This window comes from Vicugna pacos, chromosome 3, assembly GCF_048564905.1.
Source record: "Vicugna pacos chromosome 3, VicPac4, whole genome shotgun sequence".
In the NCBI taxonomy this organism is placed as follows: domain Eukaryota; kingdom Metazoa; phylum Chordata; class Mammalia; order Artiodactyla; family Camelidae; genus Vicugna; species Vicugna pacos.
Genome location: NC_132989.1, coordinates 42,481,002 through 42,502,911, shown reverse-complemented (window position 1 = coordinate 42,502,911; position 21,910 = coordinate 42,481,002). Strand labels below are relative to the sequence as shown.

Sequence of the window (21,910 nt, the reverse complement as noted above, 5' to 3'; positions counted from 1 at the left end):
TGACTGGTGTGAGGTGATACCTCATTGTAGTTTTTTTTTTAACATTTTTTATTTTTTTTAACATTTTTTATTGATTTATAATCATTTTACAATGTTGTGTCAAATTCCACTGTTCAGCACAATTTTTCAGTCATTCATGGACATATACACACTCATTGTCACATTTTTTTCTCTGTGAGTTATCATAACATTTTGTGTATATTTCCCTGTGCTATACAGTGTAATCTTGTTTATCTATTCTACAATTTTGAAATCCCAGTCTATCCCTTCCCACCCTCTACCCCCCTGGTAACCACAAGTCTGTATTCTCTGTCCATGAGTCTATTTCTGTCCTGTATTAATGCTTTGTTTTTGTTTGTTTGTTTGTTTTTGTTTTTGTTTTTTAGATTCCACATATGAGCGATCTCATATGGTATTTTTCTTTCTCTTTCTGGCTTACTTCACTTAGAATGACATTCTCCAGGAGCATCCATGTTGCTGCAAATGGCGTTATGTTGTCGGTTTTTATGGCTGAGTAGTATTCCATTGTATAAATATACCACCTCTTCTTTATCCAGTCACCTGTTGATGGACATTTAGGCTGTTTCCATGTTTTGGCTATTGTAAATAGTGCTGCTATGAACATTGGGGTGCAGGTGTCATCCTGAAGTAGATTTCCTTCTGGATACAAGCCCAGGAGTGGGATTCCTGGGTCATATGGTAAGTCTATTCCTAGTCTTTTGAGGAATCTCCACACTGTTTCCCATAGTGGCTGCACCAAACTGCATTCCCACCAGCAGTGTAGGAGGGTCCCCCTTTCTCCACAGCCTCTCCAGCATTTGTCATTTGTGGATTTTTGAATGACGGCCATTCTGACTGGTGTGAGGTGATACCTCATTGTAGTTTTGATTTGCATTTCTCTGATAATTAGTGATATTGAGCATTTTTTCATGTGCTTTTTGATCATTTGTATGTCTTCCTTGGAGAATTGCTTGTTTAGGTCTTCTGCCCATTTTTGGATTGGGTTGTTTATTTTTTCCTTATTGAGTCGTATGAGCTGCTTATATATTTTGGAGATCAAGCCTTTGTCGGTTTCACTTGCAAAAATTTTCTCCCATTCCGTAGGTTGTCTTCTTGTTTTATTTCTGGTTTCCTTTGCTGTGCAGAAGCTTGTAAGTTTCATTAGGCCCCATTTGTTTATTCTTGCTTTTATTTCTTCTAGGAGAAAATTTTTGAAATGTATGTCAGAGAATGTTTTGCCTATGTTTTCCTCTAGGAGGTTTATTGTATCTTGTCTTATGTTTAAGTCTTTAATCCATTTTGAGTTGATTTTTGTATATGGTGTAAGGGTGTGTTCTAGCTTCATTGTTTTACATGCTGCTGTCCAGTTTTCCCAACACCATTTGCTGAAGAGACTGTCTTTATTCCATTGTATATTCTTGCCTCCTTTGTCGAAGATGAGTTGACCAAAGGTTTGTGGGTTCATTTCTGGGCTCTCTATTCTGTTCCATTGGTCCATATGTCTGTTTTGGTACCAATACCATGCTGTCTTGATGACTGTAGCTCTATAGTATTGTCTGAAGTCTGGGAGAGTTATTCCTCCAGCCTCTTTCTTTCTCTTCAGTAATGCTTTAGCAATTAGGTCTTTGATGGTTCCATATAAATTTACCTCATTGTAGTTTTGATTTGCATTTCTCTGATAATTAGTGATACTGAGTATTCTTCATGTGCCTATTGGTCATTTGTATGTCTTCCTTGGAGAATTTCTTGTTTAGGTCTTCTGCCCATTTTTGGATTGGGTTGTTTGTTTTTTTCTTAAGTCGTATGAGCTGTTTATATTTTCTGAAGATCAAGCCTTTGTCAGTTTCATCTTTTGCAAATATTTTCTCCCATTTCGTAGGTTGTTGTTTTGTTTTGTGTGTGGTTTCCTTTGCTGTGCAAAAGCTTGTAAGTTTAATTGGATCCCATTTGTTTATTTTTGCTTTTATTTCTATTTCTTGGGTGGACTGCCCTAGGAGAACATTGCTAAGATGTATGTGAGATAATGTTTTGCCTGTGTTTTCTTCTAGGAGTTTTATTGTGTCTTGTCTTATGTTAAATCTTTAAGCCATTTTGAGTTTATTTTTGTGTATTATGTGAGGGAGTATTCTAGCTTCACTAATTTACATGCTGCTGTCCAACATTTGCTGAAGAGAATGTCTTTATTCCATTGTGTGTTCTTGCCTGTTTTCTGGTTTTTTATGTAGTTCATTTCTTTCTTCTCTTATTCTCTTCCCTTGTGATTTGATGAATTTCTTTAGCATTATATTTGTATTCCCCTCTTTTTTATGTATCCATTTATAGGTCTTTGTTTTGTGATTACATAAGGTTCATATATAACAATGTGTGTATATAGCAGTCTATTATAAGTTGATGATCACTTAAGTTTGAGCTCATTGTAAAAGGACTACCATTTTACTAGCCCCCACCATGTTTTATGTTTTGTATATCATATTTTACATCTTTTAATTTTGTGTACTACTTAACTAATTATTTTAGATATAGATGATTTTGTTAGTTTTTTCTCTTAACCTTCACACTAGGTTTATATGTTGTTGATCCACTACCATCACTGTATATTTCCCTTTACCAGTGATATTTTTTCTTTCATCGTTTCCTTATTTCTAGTTATGGCCTTTTCTTTTCACTTAAAGAAATCCCTTTAACATTTCTTATAAGGCTGGTTTATTGATGATGAACTCCTTTAGTTTTTGCTTGTCTGAGAAACTCTCTCCTTCAATTTTGAATGATAACCTTGATAGGTAAAGTATTCTTGGTTTCAGGATGTTTTCTTTGAGCTCTTTGAATATATTGTGCCAGTCCTGTCTAGCCTGTAAAGTTTCTGTTGAAAAATCAGTTGATAGTTTTATCAGGGACCACTTGTATGTAACTAGTCATATTTCTCTTGCTGCTTTTAAGATTCTTTTTTATCTTCAACTTTTGAGATTTTAATTATAATGTGTTTTGTTGTAGGTCCCTTTGGATTCCCTTTGTTTGGGACTCTCTTTGCTACCTGGACCTGGATGTATGTTTCCTTTACCAGGAAATTTTCAGCATTACTTTTTCAAATAATTCTTCTGTTCCTCTTTCTCTCTCTTCTCCTTCTAGGATCTTTATAATGTGAATATTATGTTGTCCCAGATGTCCCTTAAACTACCTTTATTTTTTGAAATTCTTTTTTCTTTTTGATCTTCCAGTTGGGTAGTTTCCACCATCCTGTCTTCCAGATCACTGATCCTTTCCTGTGAATCCTCTAATCGGCTGTGGGTGCCCTCTAGGGTATTTTTCATTTCAGTAGTTGTATTCCTTAGTTCTGGTTGGTTCTTTTTTATGTTTTCTGTCTCTTTGTTGAAGTTCTCACTGAGTTCATCCATTGTTTTCCTAAGTTTGGTGAGCATCATTATGACTATTACTTTGAACTCTTTATCTGGTAGTTTGCTTATCTCTGTTCCATTTAGTTCTTTTTCTGAGGTTTCATCTTATTCTTCTATTGTATGATATTCTGTTGTTTCTTCAGTTTGTCTAATTCCCTGGTTTTGTTTCTATGTATTATGTACATCAGCTACATTTCCAGGTCTTAAAAGAGTAGCCTTATGCAGATAGTATCTGGTAGGGCCCAGTGGTGCAGTCTCCCTTGGTCACTAGAGCCAAGTCTTCAGGGGTATCCCCTGTGTGGGAGCCCCTGTGTTTTTTTTTTTTTTCAAATTAACCAACTGTAATTGTTATCCCAAAGATATATTTTTTTCCATACATATCCATCATACATGGTAACCAAAAAAAGCAGTGTACATGAAATAAGAGAAAATAAATTAAAAATCCATAGCATAGGTAAAGAGGCTCTAGTCTGGAGCACAGCTGAGTTTCCTGCAATATTTCCACATTCCTTTTATGGTTGGGCCATGATTGCCGAGGATGTGCTGGTAGGCAGGATTGACCCTGAGATTAGCTGGCTGCGAGGCTCAGATGCAACTGCTGTGAACGCATGGTGGGCAGGACTTGTCCTCAGACTGGCCATCTGTGAGGCCTGTCCAAGGCTACTACAGGTGCACCGATACATGGGGCTGACCCCCAATGCAAGTGTCTATAAGGCCTGGCCTCACCTGTCACTGGTAAGCTGGTGTGCAGGGATAGATCCCAGGAGTGGGAGCCATTTTGGAGGAATGCTGGTGTTTGTTGGGCTACCTGCTGGGTGAGGCAGAGCAGGATTTGGAGGGACATTGGTGCTGGCCGAGATGGCCTGCTGGGTGGGGCAGGGTGGGAATTGATTTGGAGGGGTTAGCCCAGATGGATAGGCTGGGCAGGGTGGGTACTCAGGGGAACACCAGAGTGGGGCATAAGCTATTAGCTTAGAATGATGGAGATGATGAGAGTAAGAAAAATGGTACCTGCTAGCTAGGTGAAAGGAGCATTTAAAAAAAAAAGTTTCCTGCCAGTGTTTCTGTCCCTGGAGAAAGTTCCACCAGATCCCTGCCCCTCTGGCACATGCCCTAAAATTGGGCAGTGAATATCCTTCTCCTATGACCCAGACTGCCTCTGTGCTTGGACTGGGAGCAAGTGAGTTTCTGTGGGAGCCCTTCAAGTGCAGAGTCTTCGTTTACCATAGCCCTCTGGCTCTCCTGAATGTAAGCCCTGCTGGGATTCAGGCAGATATTTTGGGAATTTGTCTTCCTGGTGCAGGTACCCAGGGCTGTGAGCCTGATGCAGGGCTCAGACCCCTTACTCCTCAGTGGGGAACTTCAAGGTTGTGATTTCTCCTACCATCTGGGGGTCACCACACTGGGGGTGTGGGTTCAGATTAGACTGTGTCTCTGCCCCCACCTTTTTATTTCAGTATGACCTTTTCTTTGTATCCTGAGTTGTAGAACAGTTCTGGTAGTCCCCAGGTCGTTTACAGAGACAGTTGTGGAAATAGGTAGTTGTAGTTTTGTTGTGTCTATGGTAGAATGTGAGCTCAGGATCTTCCCACGTTATTTTCTTGATCTGGAGCCTATGAGTTATCTCTTAAAACCTATTCTGTTATGAAGTTGGTGAAGAATGTGCCTACCTACAGTTAAATAATAATTAGTATCATTTTGCATGAAATAATATTACAACAGAAAAAAAATTGACAGGTTATTTGAGTTTACGGAAGCTGGAGTTTGACTTACAGAAGTAATTAACTGATCTCAGAGGAACAACCATGAGTCATACTTGAAGAATTTATTTATTGGCAAATCTCCAGTGGTGAATTACTTCTTTTCCAAATTCCCTTAGTTATTTATATCAACATCTATGATGGATCATAATTACTTTAATTTGTTTCGAAAGGAATTGATTAATAGCTACTGCCAAAAATACATGATGCATAAAGTATATTTCACATCATATGCAACTTTGAATCTTATATATTCTTCATAAAAGGCTCTATATTATGAAGTGTGATTGGTATAATAATTTTACTTGAAGAATACTCAGCATTTTCTCTTTTTAAAATAAAGGTACTAATATCACTCTTGGTTGGACAGGAGCTCTGGGAACTTACTAGATCAAAACATATGAGTTGCCTTTTGTAGGTCAAGGTGGCTGACTATTAGAGATTTTATATGACTTAACCTCAACTGTCCAGTTGCCTTATTTGTCATATTTGTAGCACCTCCAGGAAACTTTTACTTGACATGTACAAGAACAGACTCATGATCTTCTCTTGCAAAGCTGCTGTACCTGCATGAGGAGGTATACCATTGTCCATTCAGCTCAGTAAACTGGAAAACTGTACCCTACCTTTTGTACTTGATACTGTGAAATTCGGTCCTATCTATGTCTAGCACTGCTGTCAGTGCCCAGCCACCGTGGTTTACTGTCATTTCCCCAGGTCGGGATGCGCCCTATTTCTTGCTGCCATCAATCCTCTGTGCAGACCGCACTCCCTATGTGGAACACTCTCTGCACACACCCATCACTTCTCTCCTTTACCACATACATTTCTATCAATCTTTTATTATTTATTTAAAGAATAAACAGTCAATTTTCCTGGCCTCAGACTAGGAGTCCATGGGTCTTGAGGACCTCTGTGGATTTGTCGATTTTGTTCTGTATATTCTTTTCAGCCTACTTCTGTAGCCTCATGAGCTGCTTCTTCCGGTAATGGATCGTGGCCTTTTCCTTCCTCTCTACTCTTCCAGGGTGATTGTTACTGCTTGGCACTTCCAGCCAACCTCATGAGCCAGGCACCCTAGGTAGGCAAAATTCCCTGTAGTCTTCAGACACACGACCTTTAGGGCGGCGGGAACCACCATCCACTTTTTCTGTTAGGGAAGGAGAGGGGTTTAGAGACCTTGTCATAGGGTGGCGGGATCCCATCAGACACTTTGAGGCAGACCAGAGAGGCCTGGCCTTACTTGGTCTTGTGGGGCAGCATGCCTGTGGGCAGAGGACAGCAGGCTGGCTCAGGGGGCGTGGCGCGCAAGGCCCCTGCTGCCGCAAGTAGGCAGGCAGCCAGGCAGCCTCAGATGGTAGTGGATGTGGAGTCATCTCATGGTTGGGAAACGTGACAGGAGTGGGAGAAGTCCTCATCACTGGCCTCTATTAATCTTTCAGAGTCCTTCAGATTTAGTGCCTGGAAAGCCTTAATGTTTTCACTAACGTATTTCAAATTCCTTTTATCTCTCTCCTGCAAGTGTGTTTTTTTTTTTCTTTCTAATGTTTGCCTCATTTTTAAAAAGGTATTTGGTGGCATTCTTTACATAAAATAAAATTTATTCTTCTCATGTGTGTAGTTCAGTGAGTTTTGTTAAATATGTAACCACCACTATAATCATGATATATAAAAAGTTTCTTCTGTATAGCACAGGGAACTATGTTCAATATTATGTAATAATCTTTAGAAAAATGTGAAGACGAATATATGTATGTATATGCATGACTGGGACATTGTGCTGTACACCAGAAATTGACACATTGTAATTGATTTTGCTTCAAAAAGAAGATATGTAAAATTTTCATCAGCATAAAAAGTGACTCATGCCCCTTTGCAGTCAGTCAATCTCCTCTGCCATCCTTTAGCCTTTGATAACCATTGGGATGATTTCCACCCCTATGGTCTTGCTTTTTCCAGAATGCCGTATAGACGAAATATATAGTATATTGCTTTTATTGTCCAGCTTCTTTAACTTAGCGTAATGGTTTTGAGAGTCACTGATATCTTTGCATGTATCAATAGTTCATTCCTTTATTTCTGAGTAAAATTCTGTCATATGATGTACTATAGTTTGTTTATCTATGCCAGTCCATTCATTTGTTGATACACATTTGGGTTCTTTCCAGGTTTTGGCTAATAGAACAAAGCTGCTGTAAACATTTACATACAAGTCTTTGTATGGACAGATGTTTTCATTTCTCTAGGATAAATACCCAGAAGAGGAATTGCTGAGCTGTATGGTAAATGTATATTCATCTTCATGTGAAACAAGCAAGCTGTTTTACAAATGGGCTATACTAGTATACTATTTTACACTTTCGCCAACAGTATATGAGACTTCTAAGTTGTTCTGCACCTTCACCAGTAATTGGTATCATAAGTCTTTTAAAATTTAGCCCTTTTAGCACTATAGTTATATTTTGTTGGTAGTTATTAATTTATGTTTTCCTAATGAATAACGATGTTCCATATCTTTTCACGTGCTTATTGGCATCTGTATACCTTCTTTGATAAAGTATGTGTTCACATCTTCTGTCCATTTTTTCGGGGTTATCTTCTTGCTATTGCATTATAAGAGTTTTAAAAAATGTATTCTGGATACAAGTTTATTTTTTTTAGTTAGATTTTGTTTTGTCAAACTGTTTTGCACAGTTGTACTATTTTACATCCCTGTCAGCCGTATATGAGAGTGCTAGTATCTCCACATCCTCATCAACACTTGGTATAGTCATTGTAATAGGGATTTGTGTGTGTGTTTAATAGATTTTATTTTTTCGAACAGTCTTTTGACTGAAAGATTTTGATTTACTGAAAGATTTTGATTTACTGAAATACAGAAAGTTTCCGTATATCCTATACTCAGTTTCCCCTGTATGTAACATCTTATATTAGTAAAACATATTTATTACAATAATGAGTTAATATTAATACATTATCACTAATTAAATTCAGTACTTTATTTAGATTTCCTTAGGTTTTCCCAGATTCTAGGATGCTATCTGGAATAACAAATTACATTAAGTTGTCATGAATCCTTAGGTTCATTTTGGTTGTGACATTTTTTCATTGTATTTTTAATTTGCATTTCTCTAATAACTAGGTATTTTGAACGTTTTTTCATTTTTTGATTTGACATCTGTGTATCTTCTTTGGTGAAGTATCTGTTCAAATCTTTTGCTTATTTTTACTGTTTTTTTAAATTATTGAGTGTTAAAGTTTTTTGGTTAAATATTCTAGCTGTAAATTTTTAATCAGATATATTTTTATAAAGTTTTACTCTCATTCTGAGGTTTATAATTTGTCTTTCCATTTCCTGAACAGCATCTTTCAAAAAGCAAAAGTTTGCAGTTTTGCCGAGGTCCATTTTATCAACATTTTCTTCGTATGGTTCAGGCTTTTCTTGACTTTTCAAGAAATCTTTTACCTAACCCAAGGTAGAAAAAGTTTTCTCCTATGTTTCTTCCACAAGCTTTATATTTTCAGTTTTTATATTTAGGTATTTGTAAGTTTATTAATAATAATCTATATAACATTTTGAATTTTCATTTTCTGCATTTGAACAATTTTTTTGGACCAATTTTATACTGACACAAGTAAAAAATGTATATTTTAAATTCTCAGTGACTCAGTATTCTTTGCTTTGCATCACTCAATTCATGGATTGCCTCTGACATTAGAAGTTCTTTCCATGATAGCATTACAATTCAGTTTCTTTTTGAAATATATAAATAGTATGTGTCAATCACAGTTCCTTGGTTGCAAGCAACAGAAGCCAATTTTGTTTCTATAAGCTAAACAGGTAATTTATTAGAAGACTATGAAAGGAGCTGAAGAACTAGGCTTTAAATAGAAGGAAATAATTAGCTCTAAATGGTCTTGGAAGTATGAACTGTTCCATTTCTTGCTCAGTCATTTCTGCTACAATGAATGACCCTAAACCATCTTGCTATCTGGAGTAGGGTAGGGGTGGAGAAATATTCTTTTTCATGCTTGCGTCAAAATTAGAACTGAAGTCTAGCAGGGAGCTGGGAAATGAAAACGATCAACTGGTTTAGCTTGCTGAGTGGGTCATGTGCTCACTCAGTTGCTTGGAAAGGTGTCCTAATCAACAGCCCTCAGATTATATTCCGTGGAGGAAAAGGTTCTTCTTTAAAATAAGTTGTGGGCACTAATACTTAAAGGAGGGATGGATTCTGGGCAACCCCAAACAACGAATGTTCTCTCTGTATAATGTGTTGCCTTGAAACTCTCCTTCTGGCTTATGTATATGTGTGTGTATATTTCATCCCATATGCAGAAATGAAAATGATTTCTAAATAGGTATGTCTGTCTAAGTGAAGTGATCAGTCTGGCCTAAACTTGTCACTGAAAAACCAACTAGTAGTTCAGATTTGAAAGAGAAACTGTGTAGTACTGGAAAAAGAAAGAACTGGGAACTGGAATAAGTATCCTCTAGTTCCTTCTCTGGATGCTAACTAGCTGTGGGATTTTGACAAGTCTTTTAATCTGGTTACGTCTCAGTTTACTTAACTTTGGAATACAATTATTTGAGTACATTATGCCTGTCTCTTCCTGCTCTAAATTCTCTAATTCTAAGGATATTATCCATGTAAATAGTAACTGTTCTTGTGCTAAGAACAGTAGCTATAACAAGAAAACTGAATACACAGACATGCATACATAGGCATGCTAGATTGCCAGACAAAATACAGAATAATTTTAAACATATTTCTTATTTATCTGGAATTCAAATTTAACTGAGTTCTCTGTAATTTTACTTGCTAAATCTGATTACCCTAAAAGAGACAGACAGACACACAGACACACAGAGAGAAAGAATCAGTGAATGGAAAGAATTACAAGCGGATTCTTAGATTAGTGCTGTTTAGTCAGCTCCTCCTTAATTGAATCTATAGCAGCTTCAGTAAAATTTTTCAGCTGAACTCAAGGGGTTTTCTAGATGAAATAAAATCCTGTGCCTTTGTTATAAGACTATGTTGATTTGATCTCTTTTAAGAAATCATGATTTTTAATAAAACACATATTTCTCCTCGAACTTCATGAATGAATTTGCTAAATGTGCTTCCATCTACAAACTCACGTTAGTGTGTCATCTAGGGCAGAGAAGTATTTCTCTAAGCTGCTCAATGGGTTGCTGACTGAATCAGTATTTTGCCTTGTTGAGAGTTAAGGTTGACTCTATCAATAAAACCCATTGGCTTTTTTAATCTCCTTTGTTTTGTGCTCTTGTACCTATTAATCACATGGAAGCTGCTTATCTTTCATCATCTTGGCGTTGATGGATACTTTATGTAATAAGTCCAGACCTTCAACACTGAGTAATCACTCGGGGACTTGTGCTTATGAAGGTTCAGTAACTATACAACAGTGATACTGTTGATATATGAGCTCTTTTTCTTTCATGCGTTCCCCACTACATGTACCAAAATGACAGAATATCTTTATTCTGTCTTTGTAATTTGCAATTGCTTATTTTAACTTTGACGTATAATGCATGGGTGCTTACTCTGAACAAGGACTTCTCATTTGTAAGTCACGTTCCAGGTGTTTGAGGGCATGCATGCTTTGTGTGTGTGTGTGTGTGTGTGTGTGTGTGTGTGTGTATTTTTTAACTGAAGTATAGTCAGTTTCCAGTGTTGTGTCAGTTTCTAATGTATAGCACAATGCTTCAGTCCATGTATGCTTTCAAAACAAAATTTAATCTATTATCAATAGTCAAGAGTTATTTTGTAAATTTTCATGTTAAGAGTAAATTTTCTTTTGTTATGGCTCTAACATGGTAAATTTATTTAGTAATCCCTCTTAACAATGTATGGCTTTACTGTCAGAAGATGTACTAGTGTCAAACTAAAGTAGTAGAATGAAAAAATCCGATCAATTGGTTCTTAGATAAAACAAATGAATACAAGAGCTCCTTCCTCTTCAGGTCAGCGTGGTCCAAGCCTGAAATCCATCATGAAAATACACTTCCAAAGGTCCAATCCCACAATCAAAACACCCTGTTCATGATTATATATATATATAATATTTATATATATATATAAAATCTCATATAAAACTGCCAGTTATCACAGTGGCTTATAGCCCTTGTTAAAGGTGCAGGTTTCTGCCTTCCTCCGCCTTCAGGAGAAATTCCAGTACCATAATTTGCATAAAGCCCAGGAGTCTTCATTTTAAATATCTGGAGATTCTGACATTGTCAGTCTGTGGACCACATGTTGAGAAACGCTGGTCTAGGAAATCCAAGTATCCAGTTGTAAGCCTGGGTGTTTGCATACTACTTCAAGACTGGCCAAGCAGAAACCTGGGGAAACCTGGTTTGGGAGTCTGGCTCCCAAGCACAGGGTCTTACGGTGACCAGTCACACATTCTGAGCATAATCAATAAAGGTTGCATAATTTCTTAGACTAGAATGAAAGGTTTGCATAGTCTGCAAAACTTAACTAGAAACTGCATTAGCAATAAGCTGGTAACTATAAAAATGAAAAGAGTTTTAAAGTTTGAAACTGCTCATGGGACTTCGTTTACATTCTACAGATTCTCATCCCATTGATTTTAGTATCCAATTTTAAGATTTCAAGGCAGTTCAGTAATAAATTTTGGTAAAACATGGTAAGCCCTTTGAATAGCCACTTGTAAATTTCCTCTTTTTGCTGTTCACATTTTGGTTCACCCAAGTTCAAATGGACAGATAGCCCAGAATAATTTACCAGCTTAGCAGGAACCTGGATGATCCCTGTGACTTTCTTGCTGGGGGAGCACACAGCGGAAAAGATGGCACATACTTGTATCCCTGTTCCCACACGGACTGTGGGGGTGTCTCAGCTGATGTAATGGGAAAAACTAAAGGAATGCATATTTACTCAAAGGAGACTTTACCTTCAATCAGCAGTATCCAATATAAAATAAAAGGAGGTAAAAGAATAAAAGATTAATTTTACCTACCTTATCTATATTAGGCTTGGACCAATCTGGAGTTAGAGAACAGGACATGAGATGCTCAGAGGGAAGTCAAGGGTCCCAAGGGACAACCTATGAGCATCTCCTGTCCCTGAGGTACTGTACTTTCTGTTCAGCCAATGAAAGCCCTCGCTTGCCATTTCTGATTTTCTAGCCGCTTCTGTCAGCTGTTATCGGAGCAACAATTTCAGTCAGTCATTTTGTCTATTCAGGAGAACAACCAGTGTAGCTAATTTTGATTCACTGAATCGACTCAGTGTTTTACCAAATTTGGTTAAATCTGGTGGATATCTTGTGTCTTGAGGGTAAACTTTGAAAAAGGAGGAAGTTGCATTGTGTGGTTGAAACAGGACTAGACTGCAGTATGTCATATGTAGATGGTTGTCCTAGTTTTGATACTGACTAGATCGCTGATTTCAACTGTATTCTAGATAGGGTCCTGGATCAGAAGTGTGACATTAGGTAAAAACCAAGAAAATTTGAAGTATAGACTTTAGTTAAAAATGGCATATCAGTGGTGGCTTGTTTGGTGGTTGTGACAAATGTACCATCATACTAACATTAGATGTTGGCATCAGGGGAAACTGAGTGTGGGGTATACAGGAACTCTCTGTAAATACTTATAATTCTTCTGTAAATCTACAACTACTCTAGAAGTGTTTACTTAAAAATGTATTTGTATAGAGAAGGAGAGCATTTCTTAAAATCTAGGTCATATGGTGTTTAGGCAGATTTCTGTTTGATTCTGTTGGTTTGCCAAAGACAAGTAGTTGGTTCTGAATTTATCAGATGATCTTAAGACAGCACTTTAATAAGTTATATCTTCGCAGGAGACTGTTTCTGTATTTTCTTCCAGTCTGTCAATAATCCCAAGAGCAGGATTAATTTGCTTTGTGCTCAGGTAGACAGAATTAGAAACATGATCGATGTGGTGATTACTGAAATAAAACTTGACTTTCCTCAAAATAATAGCCTAAGTTCTCTTGACTTGGAAGGAAATATTTCCCCAAGAAGTAAGAGAGCTTTGGTATTTTATAAAATCTAGGGAATTGAAAAGAAAGGCAGAAATAAAACTTTTTCATCAGTCTAATAAAAAATTAAGTACTGGGAGCAATTCAACACATTAAAATGTTTGGAGTTCAACACATTATAAACATCTGTAACAAAACTGATGAAAGCAAATATAAAAACAAAGAATGTCCAAAAAACAGGCAGATATAAAAACCATGGTGCATGATTGAAAAATAGCTCCAAACAGGGAATATGCTTAGTTAAGAAAATGAATGGTCAGCAAGACTCCATTTCTCCTACTTGTTTCCCCTCCCTTATAGTTTCTTAAACTTCTGACCTTACAGATTCGAACATAAAGTGATCAAATTTTAAGTCTCTAAATATCTTAGCTTTTAGTAACTGTTGCAAAGTGTGAAGGGCGAGGAAGAATATATGAAAATTGTCTGTTTTAATTTATGTTAATGTGTTTTGTAAGATCACTAAACCAGTGCCTCTTAATCTGGAGAGTCAGCTAAATGGAGACATGTTAAGAAAGCTTCTGGTGTAGATAGGATAGGTTTAATCAATTTGTCAGCCAAATGTTTGCTGAGACTGAGTGAATAGGGGACAGGAAAGGTAAGTATTAGCACAGGAGAGAGTGATTGTGAGCAGGCTTAGGGATCATGGGGAGTTGCCCAAGAGGGAAATTCAGGATAGGAAGTTAGCATGAAAACCCCTGAATCATCAGGGCTGTAGGGACGATCTTTATAACAAACCTCTAAACAGGTAAGAATAAAATCCTATTGCCCAATTTTGTCCTAAGGAACCCTCTGTAGGGAAACTTCAGTGTACCCCTGGTTTTGAGACTTGAGAGCAGGGTATTTCACCGTCCCTTGTCACATACACAGCTGAGAGAAAATGTCATTGTGCGAGGAGTCAGGACCTGCATCTAGTTTCAGTTCTATGTCTAATTTAACTTGTAACCTTGGGGAAAGCATCTTCCTCCTCTGATTTTGTTTTCTGAAGTCAAAGCTACTGGGCGAGAAGCTCTCCAAGTCCCTTTCAGATCTACTTTGCTGAGAGGCTAGGAGGGAGATGTAACTATCTGATCAGAGTGCTCGGAGAGCTTCCCAGAAAACTGACACATTAAGAAACTAGCTTTAGATAAAGTGTATAGAATTCAGATGCTACAACTAAATAGATGAATTTTAGCATTTTGACATTCCCATGCCCATTTTCCTCTTTTTTCAAGTTGGGTATATAAAGAGTGTTTTATATCAAACAAGACTGCTGTCTGTGCCTCCATCATTTGCCCATACTTTCCTCTTCCCTTTATACGTTGAAGGTGTAGCAGTTTCAAAATTTGTAGGCAGGAGCCCAGACTCCAGGGCTTGAGGACTTCTGCGCAGTGGGGAGACATTCCTATTTCTGGTGGTCGCAGACAACTTCTGCTTCCCTTGCATTAGGCACGTGTTGCCCTCAGAAGATCTTGGGGAGATTGCTTAATGTTCTCCGGACTAATTTGATCCCTTGGAAATATTTAAGATCGTACATGCTAACTTCCTAGAAGTGATTTTATGCCTACGTTGTGTTTCTGACTCTGGCATTTTGAGTTCAGTAAGCATAGTCAAGAAAGTCAGTTCTGCCTGGGACATGTTTCCATTTACATGTTGTTTCATTTACATTGGCACAGGTTCCTGGCCAGGGGGTGGTAATCACAATACTGGGCTATCCGGGGACTTAAGCAGGCTACAGGTGGTTGGTCTTTCTGAGCCTTGTCACTGGAGCATGGATAGATGTTGACAGGAATACTCTTTTTCACCAGAAGTAGCAGTTCTAAAGGGGAGGGAGAGGATTTCTACCCATCAGCCATTTCCGGGATTTTTAGATGACAGTTTGTTGATAGGATGCAGGCTGTGTACTATATGAAGTGCCTCACCACCGAGTTTTCAGCTGACAAATTAACTAGGAGATTTTCTCAATCATTAACTGCTTGACTGGTTGTCTGGGAGTGCAGACTGGCTTAGACTGATTCTTCGTGACAATCTTGTTAAGCTGTGACACATCATGTCTCTAATGTCTTCATTCTAGTATAAAATGATCATGTAAAGTCCATACAAACAAATGTCTTTACATGAAGAAATAATAATATTTCAGCCATCAGCTTTAAAACTACCTTCGCATACTACACATTACATGGAATGATTTTAAATAGGAGAGAGAGAAGGAAATGTATTAATATATTATATAATAGACCCCACATTTCCCGTAAGGGCAAACGTAAGCCTTGGAGTGATCAAATCCTTAAGAGGCCAAAATCTGGTGGTTCCTTTATACCCCACATCTAACCATAGTGATAATAAAAAGCAGACAAGCTTTGAGTTAGTTGTATTATCATTTTAAAATTCTCTAAAGGCCATACAATCCTTAATGCCTGTACCTAAATGATGTTCTCACATCCCCCCTCCTCCCCTTTGTATACCTTTGGTCATGGAAAAGGCATAGTTTTGAGGAGTTGCATCATTTAAGCATATCTTTCTTCTATAGGATAATTCCGAATATGTTGTTTTTAAAAAAGGACTCAATTCCTCACAAAGAACAGTTGAAATTTAAAAAGCAGGATTCAGAGAGATTAAGTACCATTCTCAAAGTCAAACCACCAGTAAATAGTAGAGTTGAGATGTGAATACCGATCTCTTTGACTCCAGTGACCACTCTTGTGAATTCACAGATTCGTATTTGTTTTCTACAAAGTCTGATCACATATATTAATATTATACATTACTGAGCATTTACTGGGTACCAGTCATGGTGTTAAGTATTTCATGTATATTGTTCTACTTAATTCTCTAGGCAACTGCCTGCAGTAATATAAATACTTTTAAATAAGTGACTTTTCCGTAGTCACACAGATGGGAAATGGCAATGCTTTTACAACAGTGCTCTGGAGTCTTGTGCCACAGCTGCTAAAGCTAAGGCCAGTTTCCTGGGATAAATTTCATGCACGGAACTAGACAGACTCATATATGACCCTGACCTCTGCCATCAGGAATAAGGAACAGATGACAACTGCAGGTTTGTACATCGCATGCTTTTTGAGGAAAATGTGTTTTCTCTTAGTTGTTTCTACAAGGGCCCTGGTTGTATTCATACTTTCAGTTTATTCAGTGACTGCTAGCTAGATCTGGCTTGCCGAGGGGTGAAAAACAAGACTGTGATGGCCAAGTTATTTGAAAACCAAATGTGCATTCTTCCAATTCAGTCATTTGCTAATTGGTCTTTTCCTACCTGAGAATCTGGCCTGGTGTTTCCATCTACATTTAAATAATGCTGGCTGACCTGATAGTTTTGGTATGCCCTGCTATCCTATGATTTTAAGAAAGTATTTGTGTATCTTTAAATGATGAATTTTGGGTCACGGGGTATAACTATGACCATGGTGGCAATAACAAATGATTTTGGGGAGCTGAATCCCATTGGTTTCTTTTATGTTAAAAGAATAGACAGAGGCATAGAAAACTATGCAATGACATTCTTAGACTTTGAGAAATCAAATGTGTATTGATATGTTAACTGTGAATTTCTTTGAAAAGTAGTTTACAAAATCAAATTGGAATTCCAACTGCCACATGCATTTCTTCATGCAGAAATTTGCATTACTCTCAATCTTGCCCAAAAAGTTATTTTTTAAACTAGCAACTGACTAGTTGAAAAACTTTCAGGTCAAATTGGACTGATCTTAAATTATAGATGGACTTAACCAAGCATGGTTCATCTATATTATACTTGCTTTTAGTGAATTGCTCAACAGTGGGGAGCCTATCAATATGCTTGATCATACAGCGATCCCCATGTGAAAAGATGCTGGACCTTCACATCTTGGTAAAACCGCGCACAGAACTGCGGGGCTCAGCTGTGCAGGCTGACACCCACACAGCTCACTCCAGCTCTCTTCATTGCCACACAGTCCATTTATGGGCAAGCCGTTCTTGTGGCTCCCGGGAGATCAGCACACCACCACTGAATCTCACAGCTGGAGATTCTCCTGGAACCCATCTAGGTTGCCATCTGGGTTTAAATCCTGGCCCTGCCCATTAGCAGTTCTCTGACCACAAGCAGATCATTTAGCCTCTAACCTTGTTTCTTCCCCCAATTAAAGGGGAAAGAACACTGATAGAACTGTTATGCAGATAAAGCACAGTGCTGGACAAGTAGCAAGTGCACAGTAATTGGTAGCTATTGTTACCAACCATGGGCAGGATTCCTATTTACTCCAAGCCAGGGAGTTTCATTGTTGTTCCATTATTAACTATCATTTGAGTCGGAGATTCCACTCATTACTAGGTGGCTCATTTCCATTTATAACTGATGTTTACGTTTGTTTTCTCCTGCCGAATTAAAGATTTAAGACAAATTATCATCGCTCTCTGAGGAAATCTCAAAGGCTGGTTACTGATTAGAGTTAAAATGTTAAATTTTACCCTGTACACATTTCCCAGGCAGTTTTTAAAGGCCCACAAACAATTATTTAAGAGTTTGACCTATCAAGTTCTCAGGATCTGGAATGGCACACTTTGCCTGTGACATTCAGAGCTATGTTAGAAATAAACATAGTTGATGAAACCACGACTCCGCCCCAGTGTGTGTACTCAATAACGTGGATACAAAAATAAACTAGGCCTGGTTCGTGACTGCTGTTGGGCTAGCTGGCAGTCCCTTCTGTTTCCACCCAGGTATTGTTGTCTCCTGCTCCCAAGCTACACCAAAATGCATCAAGTTGAGGATTCTGATATTTATTTTCCTAAAACTTTCAATGCCCACTCACTTGGAAATTTTTTGAAAACCCTGAGGGGATACTCATATGCCAGTTTGAAGAATACTGATCCAGTCTACAAACAACTGCACATTTCACAAATGAGGAAATCGAAGCCCAGAGAAATGAAATCATTTGTTCTAGTGTGAAGAAAAAGCCGGGCTGGTCTAACAAGATAACTCAGAAGTCTAGGAATGTGAAGGAGAGGCTGGGCTGGGCTAACAAGATAACTCACAAATCTAAGTATTGGAATACTGATCTGAGTTCTGCTAGACTAACTTGTAAATCTAGGTTAATTAGTGTTGGTTTGCTGTTCATGATTTTTGCTAGCCAGCTGGGTTTTCAAAGATACATATCTGGCTTTGGAATGTTGGTTTGCTGCCTCCCCGCTTCCGCTTTTGTGATGATAATGCTGCTAAAGCTGTTCCATGCCTATGGGCCTAATACCCCAAGCTTGTACTTTACCCTATAAAACCTCATGCACACATCTTGGAGGTGCTCAGAGCTTCAGAGCAGAAGCCCCTCTGAGCCCGCCGGCGTAATACATCTGAGTACTCCAACCCTCCGAGTGGTGCTTGTTTCTTGGCTGGCCTGTCGTTTCTGTAACACTAGTTTCATATAGTGAAAGAGTGGCACGTCTTGGACTTAGTTAATGTCCTTGTATGTGTGTCCCCATGCTCTTTCTTCTGTGCCTTAAGATAAGCAATGTCACATTGCCAGTGGGAGATCAGTTTATTTTGTGACATAAACTCACATGCACATCTCGACTTGTTACCAAGTCCAAGCTCATACTCTTCACCCCACAACAGGCCAATAAATCTAGAGACAAGATTTTGGGGAAAGGAATAGGGGCTTTATTCCTTAATTCAGAAAGCCAGCAGAACCAGAAGATGACAGCCTCGTGTCTCAGAGAACCATCTTACCAGCATTAGAATTCAGGCTCCTTTTGTACTAAAATAGGAAGAGGTGTGGCTGGTTATTGCAGATCTCTGTTGCCAGGCAGACCCAGAGAGGATGTGATAATCCTTTGTTCTTGCAACTGTCTACATAGGTCTGGTCACTTCCTATAAACCTTCAATAAGACAAATGTTATTTTCTATTCTACAACATGTTATCTCTACATGAATGAAAAATGTTATGCCTTTAAAGGTCAAGTCTGGGAGGCAGAACCTTGAGAAAGGGCAATTATGTATATTTCAGGCTCTAGGCAACATTCTTCTACCTTTTGACAAAACAAAAATGCAGAGCCAGCATGACTAAGCACAGGCAACAGAGCACAAAGGTTAGAGCTAAAGGAACAGATTCAACAGGGAGTCGGGTTTGTTCTTCTCTGTTACAGAGTCATATTCCCCATTCACACATCACCTAACCAGTGTGACTTAGAAACAAGAGGACTCAGTCCCCCTACTTCCATGGAACTTGCTATGACGTTCCATTCATCTTTTTTTTTTTAATCTCAGTTTTAAAGTCTAACATAGTAAATACCAAAAAATAGGACTCACCTAAAGAAAAGCTCTTTGGAGGTCTCCATAATTTTTAGGAATGTAAAGAGATCTTGAGACCAAAATATTTGAGAACACCATTCTCATTCTCTCTCTTAGCAGAGTTGTTCTCAACCATGGCTGCACATCAGAATCTGCTGAGGACCTTTAAATACTTCTCATGCTTGAGTTCCACACTCAGAAATTCTGATTGATTAGTCTGGGTTTCAGCCTGGATGAAAAGATTTTAAAAACCTGTTCTGGTGAATCTAAAGTATAGCCAAGGTTCAGAACCACTGCCAGGGACTGCATGCCCAGTGATTACTTTAGGCATAAATACCCACAAACGCACTAGAACACATTTTCCAGCATCTCTGTTTCCAGAGTATAAGGATGGACTGTAGCCCTTTTTTAGCATCTCTTGGAAACTCTTGTTCCCTGTTGTTCCTGGAAAGCTATGTTTTAAAAATTGTTTATCTCTGTTCTACCTGACTTGGGGTGATATTTTCGTAAACCATTCTGTTCCCATTTGCTTGATCTTTTTCATTCATTTATACATGCATTTATTTGCTAAATACTTTGAAATGGGCTCTTTCTTGGTCTGGGCTTTAACTGATAAAAGATAAGAAGGTAGTTACAAGTGAATGGAAATTAATTTGGTTATCCTAAGAAACGTTAATAGGAGGGGTTTTGATTTTAACAAAGGTTAGAGCATTTACCCTGGACGAATGTTAAGTTCAAAGTGTAGAACTGACTGATGAAATTCTATGCAGTGGTTGATAACTGCTTTATTTAAAGTTTTTTTATTTATTACATAAGGTTCTGTCCAGACACATAATAGTTACCTGAATTAGTGTTCTAATGACTATTTCTTTTTTCTTGGAATGTTCATCTTTAGACACACTGACTCCTAATGTATTCCCCAAAGCAGTATTGTGGTGACACTTCTGATAGTTAGCTACAAACCAGAGCAAGAGTAATACTATTCTTGTACACATGGGTCTCATTCCTCTATAAACAGCGTAGTTCTCCCCTACATTCAAAACTCCCAGAGCAAGGTTGGTGAGGAGAATGTTTGCTATGGGACAGTCCTTTGTGATGCCCTGTACTGGCCACCAAGTGTCACTCTTGCTCTTTTTGCTATTGAAAAAAAAATGTTTTTACTGACAAAGGAACACTTATTCTTTGTCCTAGCCCTGATTCATGGATTCTAGTTCCAGTTGTGAGTGGTTGCGTCTTAACCAGCTTTCTTGTTTGATGTCACTTTAGCAACTTGAGGTTGGTAGTCTAGATCCCGCTGTGTGGGTTAATGGCATGAAGGGAAAATAATAACAGTGGGCTGATGTGATGGATGTGAGCCTTTGTGCCTCACTCACCTGGGCAAGCTGGGTTGCCCAGCTCATTTCTCATCTTGGAGAAATCACTCTGACAGCCTTCTATGCGGGTGACCATTCAGAGTCAATCACTTGTAGACTTCTGTTGATAGAAGTGAAAAGCTAGTTATTTATAGCAAAGAACTATACAATTTCAAAGGGGTAAAAAATGATTGTGAACTCAGTTTTCTTACTTGTGTAAGACCAATTACAGAAACAAAATATAGAGCACACTATTGAGAAATGAATGTATTGAGAAAGGGAAACACATTCTCCCAGAATCTCAACGACAAGATCCTATAGTGTGTAGCATTATAGTTCATCCTTTTAAATTTTAGCTTATACATGTCGGGGGGGGTGGGGGAAGCCCATAAAATTTGATGTTAATAAAACAGATTTTCATAGATGATGTCAATGTTAATACCAAGTTGATGTCCATCAGGGCTCAGAGGTAGGAGTATTCTTTTAATAAATACGTATACCAGATTTCCTGGAATATATGTACATACCTGGTTCCATGGTCAATAGATAGAAAGTGATATTTTGAGCTCCCTGTCAAGGGATTAATCCTTTTTAAATTCTTTACATCTATTGTCTGATCTTCTGAAGTTCATAAAGCATGGCTGGAAGCTCCGTTATTGAATACAACCTGATTTAATATGGTCCAGGGGTGTGACTGAGAGATTAGACTCTGTGCTTACAGCAACTCTTTGGTCCTTTAAAAGTTTCTCTTTATGAGGGCAAGCTGAGGTAAGCTGAAACTAAAGGCTGGGATAAGAATGGGGAACTATGCTCACTGACACCCTCTTCTCTCAGATTCTACTCAGTAGTCATTAATTATTTCATGCATATTTCTTCCTGGCTATACTAGAAGAAGGATGAGCATAATGTAGCTAACATGCTTAGAGTGAACTGTTGCTGGCTTCTATGGAAGCCACATCGTTTCATTAAATTGACATGGACTTTGAATTCCTACAGTTCTGGGAGTTGACTTCTGGCTCTGGCACATATTAACTCTGTGACTTTAAGCAAGTATCTTAACCACTCTAAGACTTTGGATAGTTTTAAAATGAAAAAT

General features: G+C 38.1%; 1 long non-coding RNA gene and 1 other non-coding gene across 2 annotated transcripts in view; one reads left to right on the top strand and one right to left on the bottom strand.

The window, feature by feature from the left end:
• Positions 1-21,910, top strand: part of LOC140689534 (uncharacterized) — a 225,298-nt gene that overhangs the window by 184,803 nt on the left and 18,585 nt on the right. The window lies entirely within an intron of this gene.
• On the bottom strand, positions 6,497-6,580 carry LOC116278215 (small nucleolar RNA Z195/SNORD33/SNORD32 family). The gene has a single exon (XR_004187612.1). It is a non-coding gene; the product is annotated as a small nucleolar RNA Z195/SNORD33/SNORD32 family (small nucleolar RNA).